The sequence below is a fragment of the Channa argus genome, chromosome 15 (genome assembly GCF_033026475.1).
Source record: "Channa argus isolate prfri chromosome 15, Channa argus male v1.0, whole genome shotgun sequence".
Classification (NCBI taxonomy): Eukaryota; Metazoa; Chordata; class Actinopteri; order Anabantiformes; family Channidae; genus Channa; species Channa argus.
The window spans coordinates 3,496,234-3,518,640 of NC_090211.1; the positions used below are offsets into that span (position 1 = coordinate 3,496,234).

The following is a 22,407-nucleotide window of genomic DNA, read 5'->3' on the forward strand; positions in this document are numbered from 1 at the left end:
AAAGACAAGCCTGTGCAGTGTGTGTTTGCTTTGCTCAGTGTGTGTAACTGATCTCCTGATTGCAGATAATGAAAAGGTCCTCAGTATCGACAGTCCTTAATGTTCAGAAAAGAGGGAGAACGAAATCTACTGGTTTCAATAGGCTGAATACTAGGCGGCGACAGACAGGCGGACACAGAGAGAGAACGCAAGACAAGTTGCTGGACAGACAAAAGGTTCATACAGATATGGACAGAAGGACAGATGCAAAGAAAGGCAGAGAGACAGGTGTATGAATGCAAGGAAACATGAGACAGTAAAGAGAGAAAGGCACATTACTCATAGGGGAGGAAAAAGTAGACTAATGTTAGCACATTAGATCTCAGGCAGCATGGTGGGGGAGTCTTTCGGTGTCGGGTTTGCATGTTCTCCCCATGTCCAAAACTCCATATGCAAGCACAAAATAACTATGACATGACTGAACTGTCTGTTTTTGTAGAGATCGCGATTGCAAGCAGATTCCTAATAACATAACGAGGACATGTTGACAACTAATATACATGTCAAGAAAACACGTTGGTACTGTGCAACATCAAGCTTGTCACTCCAAGAACTTGGTTAAGGGTAGAGAAAGGTTGTGATCTGGCTTAACAGGGAACAAATTTAACAATCAGTTCACACAAAATGTTTTTGCTAAGTTTTAATATAGACCTCTGTTTTTTTCTAAACTCAACCAAAGTGTTCCCACGTCTGACTCCAGAGTCAGACTTCGGTCTGTGACTTTGAACGCTTTACCATTCAGATTCACTTTACATTAAAAAATTAGCTTTTATGTTTTACAAGTGCAGAAGTGTCATTTAGAGAAGACACGGATGGAAAAGAATGGGGCTTAGTGAGTGTGCCACAAGTTATTGATAAAGTCTCATTTTAGCTAAAGAAAGGTGCAGGGTAGTTGGTTCAACATTTGGTTGAACAACATTTGTCCTAGAGTGCAGCCCAGCAAGCAAAATATACATTTAAACATTTTAAAAGCAAAACAATGTGTACTGTGGTATTGAAAAAGCCTTGTTAGGCATGTGAGTCTTGGGAACACTTGTTTTCCTACATCTCTAAAAACTGTTCAAACTTTTCAAAAATGTTCTGTTCTGTTTGACCTAATTGGTTGGTGTGTGTGTGTGTGTGTGTGTGTGTGACTGGGCTGAACGGGTTCATCAAAGGAATTTTTGAACAATGATCATTGATGTAATTTAAAGACTCGTTATGTAGGTAAATGATTAACACTGAAATGTTTCACTGGCACTGAAAGACACAACCAACAATTATATGTTAAAACTTGTTTCTTGAATATTTTTGCAATATCTCAATCTGCAACTTAACTGGAAGCTTCTGGCTGAATGCAGTACAGTAGAAAGTACAATAGTTGGAAATCTAAATTAGTCTAATGTAATAAGTAAAGTACAAGTGCCTCAAAATTGTACTTATGTGCAATACTATTGTGAATATTTCTAATATGTAGCTTGCTGGTTAGAATGGAGCTCCAGCTTGTGTTTCTGCATCTCTCTGTGGTTTAGTCTGCAGTTATTGGGCCCTTGCTCCCTTCTGTCCCCCAGCCCTGCATCACACTGACTCTGCAGAGGAGAGGCTGAAACAGAAAGAGAGAATCGAGGAACGACAAACTAACACACTAAACACTGATCTAATGCGCACATGTCAAGGTAGAGGTTTGAGTAAATCATCATAGACAAATATGTGGAGAAATGAACTTTCCTTCACACTAAATTTGCAACATGTACTACAATTATATACAGTACGTCCACTTTGAACCCCCCCCCCTTCTTATTATTTACATGCAAACAATTACCATCAAGATATTTGAACTTGTTTGACATGCTGACATTTCTAGCAAGAACCCTTTTTTGACTCTGTTTGAATAATCTTTCCTACCAGCGGCAACTAACTATTGGTTCCTCAGTCAATCATTTGGTTTATAAAACATGAGAAAACAGTGATCTGGTTTGTATATGGTGTTTTGAAGCATTAACTATGAAAAGGAATTTGACCAGAAACCTCATCCACATACTGTATCGTTCTTCATTTCAATCTGGCCTCATGTCCCTCATGTCCTTTTTATTTAGAAATAGAAAGCTGCAAAGAGCGACACATCTGCATATCCTGATGTGATGTGAGAGCAGCAGCGTTCTCTCAGCAGGTCAGATTAAAGCTAAACAAACAGAATAAGCCAGGTTAGTGATGGCCTCAACTGCAGATATAAATAGCGGTGTTGAATCAGCCAGTAAAGCTGTTATGCTGCAGGCAAAGGTCCAGACCTATCTGCACTGCTGCTGCAGCCAAGCAGCCAGCACCAATGGTATTATAAGAACTGTAGCTTAGATGGTGTAGTTACACCCAAAGCCTTGGCGGATGCCCTAGAAGGTGTATGCTGTGATACTGTGGTACACACACTGTGTATGCTGTAGTCCAGGTTTGTGGGATCTTATTGCTTCAGAAGACAATGTGGAAAAAAATTATCAATATAATAAAAATGCTCATGTTAAAAAAAATTATTTTCCAAAAGAACAAATCAATTCACATTTTTTTTAAACCCCTATAGATTTTACAGCTCAAAACAAGTATTATCCATTAATGTTAATAATTAGGATTAAGCATGATTATGTGTAAATGAAAATACATAGAACTTTTCCAAAGTCTCCTGTCTACTAAAGCCTGGTAAAGTTGTTTATTTTTACAAGAAAACTGAGCTTTTAAAAACTCCTAATCCAGAATTTGTGTTTAATTGTGAACAACAGAGCTTAAAAAGGAGAAGAAAACTGTTTCTGTAGTTACGATTTGATAAATAACCACTACTACTATTACTGGGAATCAAAATGCAGAATGGACATGGACACCGCTCACACAGAAATGTCCGGGGTGGTTGGATGAGTTGCAATCTTCAGATTCTTAAAGCTATAATGTATCTGATGATCTACTTTATTGTCAAGCCGCACACTGCTTTTGCAGTGTGGATGCAGAAATCGAATAAGACAAGGGTGAAAGTATAATCATAATCAGTTTTTGGAATAGTGAGTTACATCAGATGACAATTTGGACCAATATGTGAGACAGGATGCCAGTAGCCATTCAGGGCCAATTGTTATACACAAAATTAGCACAAGGAATAAAACATAACCAAGGTAAAAAAAAAAAAATGAAGAAGAACAGACCTTTATTTACAGGACACTCATGGAACTCAACTTGTAAATGTTATAAATCATATAAACTCAAATTAAATTTTGTCTAGTTTCTCTGATAGAAATCTGATGATGCTGTATTCATAGGAAAACTTGAGTTTGTTCTTTACTTGATACTGGTTGCAACTTTTAATGAGCATAATAAATGCAAATACATTTATGGCTTTCTATGTGTAATACATACAGGGACACTGCTGAACATTTTAAACACAACAGTAAAGAGAGTCCTTTTCTGATCACTAAAATAAAATATATCAGTAATGACCTCCAGGTTTCATCTAAAGAATCTGTGTCTCTCAGTCTCTGTCCTCTGCATACTGCTCAAGTGTCTCTACCTGGATAAGATGTTTCTCAGTGACTGTCCATCCTGCAAAACAATCCTCAATGTGTGTGTGTGAGACCCTAATGATGTCCACGGACTTGATTCTAATCTAGAAAAAATGCCAAAGACCAGAGAGCAGAAAATCCCACCATCCATATGCACAATCACATAGACAGCCTGGCAGATTGTGCACGTGTGATGCAAAACATCCGGTTTAACTGTTATTCTGAACAGGTTAAAACTAAAATGGAGGACATAATATTTGTCCATGTTTTGTTTTATCTGCAGATATGGTCAGAATGTGGTTAGCTTAGCTTAGCATAAAGACTGAAAGCAGTGGGAAACGGTAGCCTGGCTCTGAGTTTAACCTGTAAACAAACAGAAATGTTGTCCACCAATCCCGCAGTTGTTGGTTTGATCCCTTCCAGACAAATGTGGACGTGTCCTTGAGCAAGACATTGAACCCCAACTTAGTTGTTCCCGGTGAGTGTTGGCCAGCTGCATAGCAGCTCCACCATCAGTGTGTGATTGAGTGCAAATGGTAAATGTTCTGCACTTATATAGCACTTTTCTACCTATTGGCACTCAAACCACTTTACACAGCTTTCATTTGATTTGAACACACAATGAGCAAATTTCACCCATTCACACTCACACACACCCACACACCAATGGGGGAGCGGTTATGCAGCTGGCCAACACTCACCCGAAGCAACTAAGTTGGGTTTCAGTGTCTTGCTCAAGGACACTTCAACATGTGACCGGAGGAGCTAGGAATCAAACCAACAACTGCGGGATTGCCCAAGGAGACTTCGTCTTGTAGTCAGGAGCAGGGATCGAACCACTGACCCTGTGGTCTGTGGATGACTGCCTTACCAACTGAGCTACAGCCGCCACACAGACCACAAAAATGATGTCTAACAGCATTTACCTGTATCCAGGGATGGTCTAAGATGAAAGATAAACTGGATATAACTGGATCTAACAGTCATCTACCACTCCTCATGTTGTGCACTCTCCACTGCAGTTCCTCCTGTTTGCCTCCACCTCAGTACCCTGTCAGAGTAACACAGGGCTGTATTTCAATTGCATTTCTATACGTCTGCTGCTGAGAATGATGGGAAACACAAACACCAACACAATGACACGGAACACTTCTGTTGTCACCAGATAAGACCTGTAACAAAGAAACACGTCTGTCCAACAATCAGTGGCTGTCATCAACCCACCTAACGCTGAACACTATTCTCAGGAAGACATCTCTACTTTGTGTATCGTCTGTGTTAGAGTGTTTTATAAGGGTTTAATTTTGAATGTAAAAGACTCCCTATGTTTGACCCAAAAGACCCTTTTCAGTGTATTTTTTTGAAAATTGTCTCAAACCTATAACTGTAGCTGTAGAAGAGAGATTTGTTTATTTGAAATACTGTGGACTAGAAGCATGGAGTAACAGTAAAGAGCAAAGTAAAGTACTGTAGTCAAATACCTCAACATTGTATCTTAGCATGTCCACCACTCTCTGTTTCTCAGAGCTTTTGCAGCTTTAAGTCTCAGTAATACTGAGGTTTATTTATTCCTGATCCCTTCTGAAAAACAAAACACAACACACATCCGAAACTAGGCTGCTCTAATTCTTCTCTTTACAGCAATAAATAAAGAAATGCAACAACAAAAACATTAGTAGAACATCAGGATCTGCTGGCAGTTGTGATTTCATTCATCAGTCGCTATTTTGTTAATGAAAAACTTCACGACCAAAAGCTAAAAACTGCAGTCACCTGTGAGCAAACATTGTTTAACAGCTGAGACATGAGATGTTATTTAAAAGAATAAAAATGGGATTTTGTTTATTGCAGTGTAGTGAAACTAAAACTGAAACATTTCCCTTTCCTCTCTTTTTGTCTGCTCCATCGTGATTTATTACTCCACACATGCTGCTGTGACCTCTGATCTCTTGCTTGGTCATGAATGGCTCCTCATATTGAGGATCATTGATTATGTGTAGCTGTAAAGCTTTCTATAGTTAAGAACGAAGAGAGAACAAAATGCGGTGTATCATACTCTATCGGCCTGTTCCAGTTTAAATGGAACAAAATGTTCTAATATATCCAAGTATTAGGTCCAGATCACTGGCAAAAACGAAAGAAACTATGTAGAGACAATAAAGTCTACATTTTTCAAACATAGGTAAATAATGTTAATAATGCAAAACATAATTTTCCCAATCTAACCAGGTTTTTATTTTTATTTTCTGACTTTAGTTAAAAAAACGCAACTAAATACAGTGACAGCAATATAATAGAACATTAAATCTGTTAATTAAGTTCAATGGCTTTCAGCTTGTCCTTTCAGGGGTCGCCACAGTGGAAAGTGTTTCACACATTGATTTGGCATAAGTTTTTAAGCTGCATGCCCTTCCTGCCACAACCCTCCAATTTTTATTCGGCCTGAGGACAGGCACCAAGGTTGCTCTTGGTAGCTGGCCAGGGCCACACCTGGTTGGCTCGAATTTAAACCCTCGGCGTTCTGCATCCCAACCCGATGCTCTACCACTGAACCACCAGGCCTCCTTAAGCAAGTAAATTAAATCAAAGGAAGAAAAATAAAAGTCAAGTGTGTAATAAATTGTATCTCTACTAAATACTGTACATTATTAGTAAAGACTGTTGTAATCATTGGTTCAGGTAAAAAAATGTTAACACCTGAAAACGAATTCTCTCTCCGACAACATCTACAGCATATACAGTCCTCTCTGCCTCTAAACCAACCACACATGATCACGCAGCAGTATCTCTGTCCTTGATCCCTTCCCAGCCGGTCATTTGTCTAATATTCCATTTTGGAAATATGGTAAACTGTCACTTTATTTTTGCAGTCAATGTTTGTGTCATCACACACACACACACACACACACACACACAGAGCTCTGCAAAGTGGGAGGTCAAAGGTCAAAAGCTAATGGAAGTGTGATTAATAATTTATCAGTGCTGAAGCAGTCTACTTCACAGAGCCATAAAAATCTGCTTCCGATGAAAAGCTACAAAATGGCTGCAGGATATGAGGGTTGGTGGGAAAAAAACCCTCAGCCTTAGAACTGTTCTCTATCTGTAGGTGAAACCTGATCCAGGTCTGTTGGCAAACAGATTTGATACAAAAAAGAACTTGCTCTGGGTTTCTGATTGGCTGAGGCTGTTTGCTAATGTAGGTCTGTGTAAAGACCGTGACCTCAACTGCAGTAAACAACAAGGAAATCAAGAATTTTGTGGTCCCTCAATTGCAAGTTTCTACAGCCAGATCCTGAATCCCCCACATGAACTTCCCCAGCGGTCTGACGGAGGCAGCGTGCTGGAAAAATGTATTAATTGTACCACTTGCTTTCCCAGACTGAGGGTCAGCACTGCTTCCAGGAAATAGCCATAATTTATATACCCTGACTTTATACAGCCTGCTCTGATATGTGACTAAACTAATGGAACCATCACTTAATGTCACAAAAACTATGACAAAATGATTAAGGGACAAAGTGTCGTCACTTTACGGAGAATGCCAGGTGACTAAGGCTGAAATAATGGTTCTTTGAAGAAGCATAACAGTCGCTGTAGTTTGATGCAGACAAGGTTCTTATGGGTAAGGTAGTTCACAGAAGAGTTGATTTGTACAGTATGATTCTCTAAACTCAGTGACAGATAGTCTGGCTGACTTCAAAAAGCCATATGTGAGCACAGTTTACAGAAATCATGTTGGCTTACAAATCCTGCAGGTTCCATCACTGCTTCCATTATAGAATTTGCTGCTTTACAACCTTCCTGTATACAATTAGTATATTGTATTCTAGGTAGACAAAATACATCTTTCTGTGACACAATAAAAACATTGTTAAGGAAACAATGGGCCAGTATGATCAATGGTTTGAACAACATTGACCAAGGCTCAGGTCACGTCATTGTCCAGTCAGATGGTTAGTTTGTTGCGTCCAGGTTTAAGTAAATCTGTCTCTCTCTGAGTTTTCTGCCCCGACCACAACTCTATGGAGCAGAGTAAACTTTAGTTTGAGCTGCTCACAGCTTTGAAAATGAAATTTAAGAAAAATAATCACTGTCACATGTTCTCATTTAGTTTGGATAATCCACTCCACTGTAAAAACTGTCCCTGCAGATACTGTAAGTTAGAAATATGTTTTGTGACATCTGGGGGAACTGACCCTTTAATAAGATGAAGAGCTGAGCTGATGACTGAAATGAAGAGCTCTGCATTTGTCTTTGTGGTTTCTGTAGAAGAGTTTTAATATAATGAGGAGGATGGGCCTGAATAATATCTGAACCCTGTTACATAACAACTCTGTGGTTCTCTTCATACAACCATCTGAGGAGGAGGAGGTGGAGGAGGTGGCAGTGGAGATAGAAAAGAAAGCAGTGAAGAAGAGAAAATGCACATCCTAAAAATAAAAATCCACACAAAGCAGATTTCAGTTAATTGGCAAATAAGTCTTAGAACCTGCATTCAACTCTAACCTGGATCAGTTCAGAAACATTTTGTGACATTATTTCATATTTTGCTAATAATTTTATTAGCATTGTACACTAATAATAAGTGAATGTTGTTCAATAAATGCTGAGAAGTTGGTTGTATCTACTGTTAACATATCAGTAATATATCAAGCTGAGTGTGTGTCCACCATTTCTGTCAGTGTTACATGTGTGAACACACTTACAAAGATATTGGATATCTTCTCCTTACAGAGTTGTATGGCTCTAAATATAATGTGATGGCCTTCATCTCAGCCTCCAGACATCTCCAAATGTTATAAGTAAGTTTGGATCATTTTTGGCCACTGGTACAAGAGGACATTTTACTACTGTAGTATTTGGAGGTAGTGTCCATTGTTTGGCCTGTGTCTTATAAAAAAGCATCTTCACATCTTAATTTGGAAATTAACAATTAACTACAGCTGTCATATAAAAAACTACAGCACTTGAATCATACAGTGCTGTATACTGTACATTCCACCACTATACAGAGTTTGTTGGTATTTATCTGATAAATGTATCCGACTGAACGCTGACACCCTGCAGCCATGCAAACCCAGAGAGACGACAGTGGGATGTATTAGGTAATAAATAGAGTGAAAGGATGGAAGAAATGGAAGTAGGGCGATGAAAATGAGCGACAGAGAGTGAGACTGCGAGGAGAGAGGGAGGTGGTGCCCGATGGGGGGAGGGGAGGGAGAGGAGGAAAGGATGAAGGAGAGGGTGGGGGATAATAGAAAGAGCAGTACTTACATGATGGGGGAGGGTAGAGACAGGACAGTGTTCTGGTGCTGTGCCACTGTAAAAATAACGACTGCTAAAACTATTTAAACAATTACTTTCTTATTGTTTCCTTCCTACTTTTCCTTTACTTTCATTTCCTTTTTCACCCCTTTTTCTTCTTCCCTTCTTTTCCATACTCTTTCATTTTCATTTTGTTTTTGTCAATTTATTCCTTTCCCTGATATCAGTTTTACTATTTGTATTGTTCTTTTGTCTTTATTTTTTATTTCTGTCTTTTCATTAGCTATTTTTTTTCTTTTCTTCCTTTATGTTATTTGAATCCTCCTTTCCTCCCTCCTTCTTCCCTTCTTCCTTTCGCTCATGTCATGTAGGCTTAAATCAGGACATTGACCTCAGGTGTCAGAGTGTGTTATGATGCCAGCGCTCTGTGTGTATGTGTGTGTGTTTGCATGCATGGATACACATACTGTGTGTCTATGCATGTCTGTGCGTGCTATGCCAGCAGCGAGCTGTGCTACCCACAATCCACTGGGATCTCTGGCTGTACCCAGAGTCCATCTGTGCTCTCGGTGACCGGTCGCTGCAGCTTATGTCTTCTCATAGACACAAAATCACCTTCATCAATCACTTTTGCTGAAGCTTTAATCACACGAAAGCATCTTTGGTTTTAAATTTCAATTTCCATGTGTGTTTTTTTTCTTTTCTTTACAATAAAGCTAAAAATAAAATGTCAAATTTCCCCCAAAGGTTTTTACAGGTGTAAGATGACAAATAATTAGACATAAACATAAAAGTCCATTGTCTACACTAACATGTCTGGGTGGGAAACCTTATCACACCATTGAATAGTGACTTATCAGTTGTTATCAAGGACGCTTAATATATTAAAATTATTATTATAAAGTTTAAGATGTGTGCTGTAGTAAATATGAACGGCCTAAGAGTGGTACTTGGTGATGGGTGGATAACAGCATAGGAAAAAGAAAAAAATGTCCAACCTGTGTACAGTCATTAACTGTGTGCTGTGTAAAGATTCTACCCTGTAGTCTTAAAACCCAGTCATTCCCAGTTGCACTTCGCAGGAATTTATTAATTTGAGACTCTAAATTGCCCAAATGTGGGAATTTTCCAAAGGTTTCAACTTGAATAGGTCCCAGCCCCCTGCAATGGTTGTAGCTAAGAATGTAGCAGATGGATGGATGTGTAATTATCTCAAAATTAACAAAGAAATGGGTGAATTTATAATTTATTAGTTGTTAATGTCTAAGACCAATTCAGATTGAATACTTCTACACAAAGTAATGTCATTTAAATTTTATATAAGGACATAAGGGTTTTAGTGTCTAATTTTTCACTTGCTATTTATTACAGCATCTCTTGCTGTTTATCATTGAATCATAGAGCTACGAATTCTGTTGCTAAAACTAACATTTTGTGGGATATTGATGAATTTAGGATGAATTCCTATATGGAGACACGCTTTGGCAAAAGAGGCTCCTGGGTACTGTGGTTTTTAGAGGCATTTTAACCAAAACACCACAGAAAGGTGAGAGGCGGGGTTGACATGGATAGAGGAATCAGAATAAAAGACAAGTGACATCAGAATATTTTGACACACACACGCATGCTTGCACACATGCACACACAAACACACACGGTCTGTCTTCTTTCTTTATTTCTATATGTCTATAAATAAACAGACGGCCGTTGACTTGTTGTTCTCGGCTGAGGAGACGCCAGAGGGATGAACTGAGGAAATAAAGAAAAGATGAAGAGAAGAAAACAAAGGCAAAGGAGAAAAGGGAAGGGGCTTTTATAGATTCTGGTAATGGACAGAGACAGGGAAAGAGGGGTTGATGGAGGAACAGCTGGAGAGGCTGCGAAAAGAAAGTAATGAAGGGGAGGGAAGAAGAGGATAAAAGGGGAAAGAAGGGAGGCAGGAGAAGTTCAAGAACTGGCGCTGAGGTTTAGGAAGGAGGTGGAAAGGAAGAAATGGAGACGACATGAGACCCCATGACTTTCCAAATGTTATTGGATGATAATATGAGCGACTCCAGGGGTTTCTGATGCTCAGAAATGCGTTTACAGACCCTTCTATATGACTATGTATTGCATATTGTTTGACTGGTGTGTGAGGTGAACACTCAATCAGGAAATGCACAGGAATAGCAATTTGGAAGTGCTTAAATGTTTGACCCAGTGAGCATGACTGAAAAAGAAGATTTCAAGTTTAGACCCTGTTGTGAATTTAGCTTTAGAAAGAAGTTGACAGACCGTAAAGTGACGAGGATGCAGAAACTAGAGAGGCTTGAATCCAAAACGCCAACAAAGGATCGTGAGGGAGGAGATGGTGCTATAATGGCTGAGATTGAGAGCGGGAGCCTGATGCATGGAGAAAGGACCAAGTGGGAGATGAGGTGATACTGGACATAGTCTGCCAGGGATCTGGTGAGCATGATGCAGGACCCATGTAGTGCTGATCTTGTGAATTGGTGGAGAACGGGGTGGGGAAGGGTTCCACCGGTCCAGGGTTAATAGAGAGAGACATCTGCAGTCAGCTTATTGAGCCACAAGAGGAGGTGGAACAAAGAGTGAGAGGGAGAACAAAGAGGGAACATTCAGAGTTTTCTTTAGCTGTGGTCATCAGCCTCATTTTTAACTGATACAATAGATTCACTTATCATTTGACTTCATACTACTAGAAGAAAAATCTATAATTGGTGTGACCACCCTTCATGTACTTCCTTTTTTTGGTAATGGGACTGGGTAAAATCAGAGTAATGTCAGGGCCAACAGACTCGGGCGTTTGCATTCACGCACACAACCCCCTCCAGATGAAGTCCGGATTATGTCTCAATTCCAGTGCACGTCTGAAAGGGGCTTGAATTTCTTCTCTCTGACCACTGCATGCAGTACCATCAGGCATGTTCCCGATTGGTCTCCACATCATTTATGCAGCGTGAAAACAATCTCAAACATACAACCGGAGTCGTAAAGAATAATCTCCAGTGGCAAGAAGACCTGTGCAACAGATGGTCTGGCTTCCTCAGAGCTCTGTGAGTCCAAATCAAGCAGCCTTGGATTACACGAAGAGACAGAAGACACCTGTAGCCACTGACATATTATCACCTTACTTCATGATATTATATGGCTAAACTGTAATTAGAGTTTTTCTGTTTATACAACATTCAATAAAACTGACAGCAATCAGGTAAGAGGTTGCTGGTCAAAGGACATACATATAAACACACACAGGCACACACACGCACGAACACACACACACACACACACACACACACACACACACTCAGGCTGCCTGTCAGCCGCCACCCGACTAAAAGAAGACGATTATCTATTGATTCCATGACTCATTGCATCCTGGGAAAACAGTTAGAATACCCAGAGTGCCTCTGTGGTCCTGGCTCCTTCTTCTCACTGCTGCTGCACTGATGGGGGTGACCTCTTACAGATAATATTGCATCAATTCTTTTTTCATATTTTTGAATGATTTATTTTCTTTTCCCTTTAATAATCTATATGACGGGGTTAAATTAATTTGTGGTGTTTACAATCTTAAAGAACAATCATGGTCTGGTATAGTGCATACATTTAAAACGACTTGAGTGTTTCTTTACATTAAATCAACCTCAACAAACCTTTACCTAACCACATATTATATGTAAATTAAATTTGAATAATTATTCCAATTAGATTTATTAAAGTAAACATCTAAGTACTGGAGATCAAATATTTAAGACAAGTAAAAGGTTATTTAAGAAATGTTAAAGTTTTTTAAAGCATTTTTAAGTTTAATCTGCTTAGATTAATGATAAATAGGAAAATGTAATTGGGAATATGGGACTTCTATAACTGACATGAAAGTATCCTCTAGAGTGAGGATGTTTCACACCTTTGTTTTTTTTCTGGAGCTACATTCAATCTAATAAGTGGTTGTACAGCATAGTTGCAATGTGGAGCATCTTCCCTCATAGACAATCTTTGAAATTCACTGGCTGTTAAAAATTACAGAGACACTTCAATGGTCTTTTATAGAATGCAATGGTTATTAGTATAGGTATGTAATTTCCACCAGTAAATGCAGCTTCCACATCACTAAACCTTTACCTCAGTCACAATAAAGTGAACCATTTAGACCAGACCAGGCTAAATTTGGTCCTGTCTTATATCTGTCCATCTCCTGTAGCCAGATCGGTGCCCCTTTGATGTCACACCTGGATGGACAAGATACTGTAGCTCAGATGATGAAGATAAATGATTCACTTCATGTCTAGCTGCTCTCACTCCGTCTCTCTCAGTGTTTAAACCTGTATTTGTAGTGCAGTATTAATGTAGGTGTGCTTGATTTATTCAGGTGAGCCTCTAAACAGGCCTCGCCTCACTAACCGGGTCACCTGATTTCCACTCTCCACACATTTCCTCATTCACTCCCTGCTCATCTTTACACTCTCTCCCTTTAGAGAAATACATGAGCACAGCATCACATGGTTTTCAATATACAGAAGGTTAAAGCTGGTGAATTTAAAGGGAAATTTGAGGAAAAAATTCTAAATGAAGATGAAAATGTTTACAGGGCCATCTGCAGCCGTCAGTAGTTAATGCAGGTACTCACTGTTTGTGACATGCATCACATTATTTGATGCAGCTCATCTTAATTGCCATCTGTGGACACCAAAGCTCTCACAGTGTCTCAAAAACTAAAGATCAAACATTTTACCACATTCGTCATATTGTCTGCAGTCAGAGCCCAAAAATCGCAGTGTATACGAGGGATGGTGAAGCAATGATGTGTCAGTGATTTTGAACTGTAAAGATGTGCACAATCAAATAGTTTTCCTCTCCTGTTACTTATCACATGTGCATCATGTTTAATCTACCAGCTGCAATTAACCATTACATGGAAACCGGATTCCCAAAACATTTTTAGAATTTTACAATATTCAAATAAAGCAAATTTAATTCCACATCAGTACAATTTGCTCCACCCTGTCCATGCTCTGCTACACTCTGCTAAACCCCACACTCCTCTCAGCATTCAGGTAGCGCTCATTGTTATCAAATTAGAATAAATGAGAATTGTCCAAAAATTACTTATCAAGCAGAAATAATTGGTTAGAAGGACGTGACCCGCTCAAAAACTGCAAGTGAATATCTCTACTGTTAAGTGAGTATCTGTACATTACAAAATAATCTGCAGAACATACAAAATCTCGGGATTTTTAAACATCAAATGATAGGTCTCAACTCTCATTTCACATATTTTCTTTAAATTATGAACATTTTTTCTGATATTTATGGCCACTACATTTCAGCAGAAACAAGTAGTGAACACAACACTGACCCCAGACGAACATAAATCTAATCTCTCTTTTTGGTCTCTACCGACTCCTGAGGGAAATATCTGCTAAATGGTCCACTGTGGTCCTGATTCCACATTCCTCTATCCCTGTTTCCTTGAGCTTAGTAACATGCTACTGTGTGTGTGTGTGTGTGTGTGTGTATGTGTGTGTGTGATAATTGTGACCCAAATCTGATTTTTGTCTCATATGTGGCACAGATCGGATCTTTCTTTACAACTGTGGGAACAGGAAGAAATCCCATTTAAATGATTATATGAGCCATTTTCATCATATCTGCTCTCACTATCATCGTCTCTGTGGTGCAGTGTGACCTCACTGTGAATATTTGGGAATTCATGCAGCAACTTGCCCTAATTTTTAGCCAATAGAAGAGAAGAAGGAAGAGTTGTTGGTCCAGTATATTTGAATATCTTATTATAACAAAAACCTCTCTCATGTTGGAGTCTCTATTGTCATTTAGAAGATTTTACCTTTTTTTCCTTTTCAAGTGTTTGTACCTGTGGTTGCACTACGTGACTCATTACTTATGATCCTCAGAGGTGGGTGTTGCTATGGACAAGAATCCATTCAGAGCTCTGAAATTAATTGCATCTCGAGCTATGTACAGTATAAGCAAGTTTGAAAATGTCCGCAATTTGAAATGAAAAAAGTCAAAGTTAGGTTTTGAAAGTTCTAGACTTTCAAAAAAAAAGTTTTAGGTAATTTCAAGGACCTTTTAAGTCCTTAATAACTGTGAACTAAGTCCAAGTCATTTCAAAATACAGACTTTTTCATTCTGCAATTTAATAAGTTGCATGTTTAGAGTCATTTCAAAACAGTTCGAAGAAAAAATCTTTACTCGCTCAAGGCAAATCCCAGTGAAGAGCCAAGATCCAGATTAAGCCTGGAGTCATTAGAAGTAGAATTTAGAAGTTATTAGAAGTTTTGAGTGACATGTTACTTCCAACCTTTTTCTAAAAAAGCAAACTCTTGGAACAATTGAAATCTCTTGGAGAAAAAAATCAAGTCATGTCGAGTCTCTAATGTGTCAATGAAAACAAGAACAAGTCCTGCAGTATTAGAAACACTTTAGCCAAATTAGTACTTTTGCCTATTATTTAAATACAAAAAAAAAAAAATCAAATGAAGCAGTTGTAAGACTAGTTAAGTATTTAAGTATGAAGTATTTAGTATTTGTGGTAGTATTTGTACACTCACTTGAGTATTAAATCAGAAATAAAAAGCCTAGAGTGGTGTTTTATTTCCTTCACAGTGATGTTCTTCTTCCTAAACTTTGAGTATGAGGTAATGGTAGCACACAGCTCAGCTTCCTGTCAGGCATTAGCAGCAGGAATCTATTTAAAGGATGGGCACACTCTGGCTGAGGGAGGTGAGGCACGGTTAGTGCTACTCAGTTCAGCAATCTACCAACCTTTTAATGCCTTAATTCAATTCAATAACTGCCTGTAATGACTTTGGCCCAGGACTATTTTTACGCATTTCCTCCACTGGATCGAATATAGACACGCTACACATATACAGTGCTACAGCGGCAGGAGCGTGTTCCAACCTTGAAAAAGATGGATTTAAACAAGAACTGAAACACAAAACACAAATATCCGGTGGTTTTCCTGACTACTATTTACACCAGCCACACCAAAGGACCCAAAAACCATTACTTTCATGGGGAATAACATTTCTCAGAGGCTACTGCTTTAAAGGTACAAACTTTGCTTGAGCAATAGGTATTTCTATAAATTTTGTTATGGATATTTATGACCCTCTTGCTCACTCTGGCTCCATCCAGTGAGGTTTAAGTCATCCAGTAGATTTACAGAGCGGAAGGGGTTATTTGTATTAACAGTTCCATTTATTTTCTCCAGCAATGTGAGTTGACTTGCAGTCATCCCTCTTTAAGTATCAGATGGACTTAAGTCTGTGTTAGATCATCATAAACATTTGGTTCCATGATAAAATTGAAAGTACACAACCCTATGTTCAGAAGAACTAGATATTATTGTATTTGTCTTTAGAAAGATCTTAGTACCTTATAGTAAAATGGTGGTAAATCCTGTCTTTTTAAGTGAATAGGAACTTTAAACTAAAAATGTTGTTTTTCCCTGATTGGACAAGAGAAGTTATGTACAACTCCCAAAGTGCAGTTCATTTCAAATGATTTGAAAATTTCAGTAAACATACTGATGTATGTGTGAATTTCAGAACTGCTCTGACTCACACCTGTCATATGGCTTCTTCTCCATGTCAACGGCAGCTGAGGCCCATGGGTATTGTAGTGTTTAGTGTTTCTGCCAAACTGACCTGAATTTTCAGAAGCAATATTTTAATATTTGATACTGCTGGTCAGAACGTAAGCCTGTAGGAGTTTTGTCTTCAGTAACATTTTAAATAAAAATTAAAACAATTATATTGTACAAAAATTAAAATACGTACATAACAATGGCTACTAACATTTAGCAACTCTCTAAAAGAATTTCATTGCTTGTCTGAACCTTCTGTTAATTAATAATTCTTTTGACTTCAAAAATCAGTTTACATCAATGTCCAAAAGGTGATATTGACAAATGTGTATTTTCTGAAAGGTTCTTGGCAGCAAACAAAACATCAGCCAAGGACAATGAAAAGTAATGTAATGCAGTTTAATCTTCAGCAGAGTAAAATGAAATGAAATTTGAGTCAGAGGTTGATGACATCTTATTTCAGCTGTTCTTATTAGACCTGTGACATCATCATGTTTCACTTTCCCATCAGTCTGAAGCCGCATGGCATCAGAAATCAGAATCAATGCAGGTTGTATTTAATGCACTGAAAACCATCCTGCTAATAACAGCACTAATTAATGAAAACAAGCTGCTGTGTGATTGGCTGGACTAATGAATTAAGATTTAGATGTTGTATGAATAAAATAAATCAGCCTCAGAGGAGGGGAGGAGGATGTTTTCTGCGGCTCACTGAGCTGTGGATGGGGGATGGGAACATCTACAATGCACGAGGACACGCACGCAGATAAAACACAAGCACAGGGAACCACATAAAAAACACACATGAGAAAGTGGCTGCGAACGATTTCAGGGCCATTAAATGGAGATGCTTCCATAAATCACATGACCAGCCTCCTACTGACCAATTTGCCCACACATTCTTTAGTCAGCATATACTGAATGTTCAATATTATGTAGGAGGACAATGTGTGTGTGTGCTTATCTTTCTGAGGACCAGCTTTTAGACCTGAAAAGTAAGGACATTTAAAAAGACTTGAATATTGAACATTTTTTTAAAAAAAAACCTCTTTGGAAAGGATTTATTGGGTTTATTAAGTTTTTGAAAAGAAACTTTTTAAAGGTGTTTTTGTGGCCTTGGTTAGACAGGTGCAAGTGAAGTGTAAACATGAGGCATGAAGGAAGAGTTCGAGTATGACACTGGATACGGCAGTTAGCCATTCAGCTTTCCACATACACACTGAACAAAGGCATGTAATGCAGTACAATGAAATACAAAGAAATTAAAAAAATGTGAGTTATGGTAAAAGTGAGTATTTCTGGTACTTCATTGTTTTGTTATTAATAAGGAAAAGTTTGTATAACACAGAACAATAATGTTCAAAAGCAGCAAAATCCTTTAAATAGCAAATGGCCACTCATAAAGCATTTTTATTGTTTTAATGTTGATTATTCACACACACACTCACACCGATAGCGGTGGCTGTCATGCAAGATGCTCCCCTGAACCACCGCGCGCAACCTGGGGTTCAGTGTCTTACCCAAGGACAATTTGACACGTAGTCGAGATCGAACCACTGACCCTGTGGTCCGTGGACGACTGCCTTACTAATGGAGCTACAGCCGCTCCGGCCACTTTAATTGAAAAGTGGACATTCTAGAAAAAAACTGATTTTTTTCCCCCCGATTTCAAAAGAGCGAGTTTTCATTTGTAACTCATACCATTTGGAGAAATATGAGAACATCATTTGGAAAGTAGAGATTTTTTAAATGTTTTGGTTTTCTAAAATTTTCATGAAATGTTTTTAAATGTTTCTGAATTTGAAGATTTGTTTTCAAAATTAACAATGAAGGAAAATAATTTTTCAGGTATTTCCAGACAAAGGAAATGTATCTTTGCCCTCATTGTATTAAAGGTTTGTTTAAGGATTAAACTGATGTTTTAAGATAAACGTTACAATAAACTCAAAGTTAAGGTTAAGCGATGTGTCGAATCAATAAGAGACCTTGCAAATATAGAAGTTCGCATGCTTGTTTGTGTGTGGACTAATAGGAGGATGTGGATAATCTAATCTGACCACAGTCAAATCTTAATCAACTCTATCGCACCTCTGGCTGAGTGGGAAACATGTGAGCTAAAAAAACATCAACCACAAACATGTTAATCAAGGGTTTAAACAACTGCCACAATTGCACCACATAGTAATTAATAGTCAAATATAAAACAGATCATCTTGAAGCCTCAGCAGCCAGAAAACAGTGTACAACAGTATCAGATCATACGAGCAGAAACTATCGTCAGCATGTGAAAGTGACCTCCTGTGTGCCAGCAGTAATGGCTGGTTTGCCCTTGACTTGGATGAAGGATGGCCATGGGCACAAACACTGACACACACACACACACACACACACACACACACACACACACACACACACACACACACACACACACACACACACACACACTGCAGACACACTGCAGACCTTCAGACTGATGAGATCGCTATCATTAGCATCAAGCAGGCTGCCAGGAACATATTTTCAACACCAACAGCTTCTTCGAAAACGTGCTACATCATATTCTGTCATGTGCTGTTGATGCCTGACATTATTGCACGCAGAGGGATTTCATCTTATACCACATGATACTGTTCGTTTAGAGGTGAGAGTACGCAGGTTTGGATTCCACCTCAGCAGGTGATTTTGGAGATAACCAGAAGAAATGCTCATCACTTGGTGGCATCTTTGAAAAGAAATCCTGCAGACTGTCTCAAATTTTTGAAAATATATTGTACATACAGAATAACGGCTGGTGTACAACAAATCTAAATACATAACTGATGTAAATGTAATGGTACCATTAGAAATTGACTGTATCAGAATACTCCACCGAGTTAAAACATCAGCAGCAAACTTTCTAAAACCTCTGGTAAACAACCAGGAACATGCTAAAATACTGGAATGATGCGTTTGTGTATGAAAAACAACTGTAACAAGTAACAGCAAATGATCAAATGGAGCTCAGTGGAACCTAATCTGAATCTGAAGGTGTCAGACAGCAGGAAGTGTCATACGCCCGTCAAGGTGTCCTTGAGCAAGTCACTATGAGACAGGAGATGAGACAGCAGCAGCCTGCCATCTGTGTGTGTGTGTGTCTGTGTCTGTGTGCTCTAGGTATAGAAATTAAAACAAATACACACCCACCCACCTGGTGCCTCCAGGATGACAAAACAAATCAGATTCACCATCAGGGATTCAACACACTGTTTTCTGCTATTCTATTCATTAAGGGTGGTGTCCGCATTTATATTTGTTGCAGAATAAGATTTCTTACCACTGCCTGATTGTCATTTAATGTCAATTGCCTTGTTTTCCATATTTACCCATTTTAAGCCTATGAAAATTGTAAAAAATATTCGGTAGAAAAATAAGTATTTATTATTGATTGGTTTATGTTTCTCAGGCAAATGGCCACTGCACCAAACCGCTAGACCTCCGAGGGGCCCCAACAGCTCCAGGCTCTGTGTGTGTCAACATGGTGCGTGCTCTAGTTTGGCATGAAACACGCCAACATCAAATGACATGATCATTTACGTTGGACCCTGTTTTCTTCCCTGATCTGAATCCTAATTCTTGAAGATGCTCTCTGTGTAAAATACTGCTTTAAAGACAATTAAAGTTTTCATCTTTTACTAATTATTATTTACTTATTTTTCATACATTCTCAAAATAATTTGGTTAAATCAAACTAACGCACAGCAACATCTAATAATCAGGTGATAGTAGAAAAATGGAATATAAAAAATAGGGAAGTAAGAGAGACCCAAGTGTTCAGTTTTGCACCAGTTTATGTGGATTCAAATCTGATTGGACAATTTCATTTTATGGTTCTGAACAAACTGTGTGTGTGTGTGTGTGTGCGCGCAGCTGCAGTAACACATGGCTTTCTTTTCATCCATACAACACAACTGAGGTGAATTATGTCGCTGCTTATCACCCCCCACCTCCACCCCTCCTTCTGTCAAAATCAATGAGATTGAAATGGGATATGGTGCGGAAACACACACACTCGCACACACACTTCTGAATAGTTTATTACACAGCATGTATGTCCTTTTCTCTATTTGCATAAAAAAAAGAACCTTATTTGTATTAAGTAATTAAGTGTGGACAAAATGATTCTGTGTAGTTGTCTTGTCTGAACTAATGTGGTAAACTGTGTGCACACTTCACATTTAATACCCAGAATCCACATCATGGAATTAAAGGCAAATTCAAATTCAGGTTTTTAATTGACAAAGAAGGGAGAGGTGTGTAAGACAAAGAAAGCACATGAAGAAAAATGTAAGGATAATATTAAGAGAACATTTCCTAAACAGGAAAAAAGAGGAATGATGGTTGAACAGAAATATACTGTGATTAGATACAAAAAAGAAGCCCGGTATTCAGCACGATTCCAATAAACCAGTGCTTCAATTTGATACGTACACATCAGTGTTTTAGAATTTATTCCAACTGAATTTTGATACATATTAGTCAGTATCATCATTTTCTGAGTGTAGGAACACAAGATGTAGTTATTGTGTTATAAACTGTCACATGACCAAACACAGACTCTGTAGACATGTGAGGTTTGAGGTAGTCTAGTTGTGCTAGATATCTGGCCAAACCTCTGAACTCGTCCAAAAGTGTAATGGGAGAAAACTGTACATGATTGATTTTTTTATGCACAAATGACTTTAGCATTTCACATTAAGGTTCTAAATACTGCTGTTAAATCATTAATAACAGTGAAATCTAAATGATGTCCTTACTTTCTACTTCCAGGTTTCCTGCTTCACCTAGTGGTCTTTTGTACAACTGATCACTTTTTATCAAGTGTCATAAAAGTGGCGATAGCAAGACAAGATTTTTTTGTCACAGAGGCCTGTAAGTGTTTGCTAAACTGCCTTCTTCATGATGCCGTGTTGATTTGGTTTAACATGCAAGAACTGCTTTTTTAAAGGGTCACTTCACTGACTTTCAACTTTCTTTCTTTGGTTCTAGTTTGGTAAGAACATGTACACAGATCAGCCATGACATTATGACTACTGACAGTTGAAGTCAATAAGATTGATTATCTTATGACAATGGGACCTGGAAGTAGATGGCATAGGCAGCAAATGAACAGTCAGCGCTTAAAGGTGATGGTGGCTGGATAAATAGGTCAGAGCACCACCAAAACTGCAATTCTTGTTAACTGATCTTGTTGTGCAGTGGTCAGGACCTGCATGGGCATCAGAACTGGACCACTGAGTAATAGAAGGAGGTGGCATGGTCTGATGAATTACATTTTTAGCTCATGTGGACATTTGAGTGTGTGTACAAGGTTCCTCTGAAGAGGTGATGAGACAAGGATGCACTGAGGGAGTCAGCTCCACGGAGGCCCCACCGTACGACTTAGAGGACTAAAAGAATCTGCTGCTTACATCTCGGTGTCTAATATGAGAAAACTCCTTCAGAGGTCACGTAGGGTCGATTCTCCAATGTGTCAAAACAGGATATGCAGCAAAACAGGTAGCTACTAAATATTAGGCAGGTGGTCATAATGTTATGGCTGATACAGTAGGGTTATATGAACAGCATACAGTATAACTTCTGTCTGAATCAAGATGGAAAAACCTGCTGTACTTTGCCTTGTCACAGCTGCACTCTGCTCCAAAGGAAAAGAAAAGAACCACACCCCAAAAAAATATCACACAAACAAAAGAGGGAGACCTTTGACATCCCTCAATAAGAACAAAGAAAATCTAAAATAAATACAATGAGGTTTATGCGGAGCAATGAAGGAGTGAACAGTGATGATTGAATGACATACATACCAATGATAAAAAGGTGGATGTAAAGAGAGATGACACAGTTAACGGTTATGATACATATAACCAAAAAAGTTTTCTGGCTTCCATATACTTATATTTCTCTATGTTTTTAGTTTCAAAACAGAAATTATTTTTT

At 38.5% G+C, this 22,407-nt stretch overlaps 1 protein-coding gene across 1 annotated transcript in view; it reads right to left on the reverse strand.

Annotated features, from left to right (window-relative positions):
* Positions 1-22,407, reverse strand: part of stx1b (syntaxin 1B) — a 52,300-nt gene that overhangs the window by 24,132 nt on the left and 5,761 nt on the right. The gene's annotated exons all lie outside the window — the stretch shown is intronic.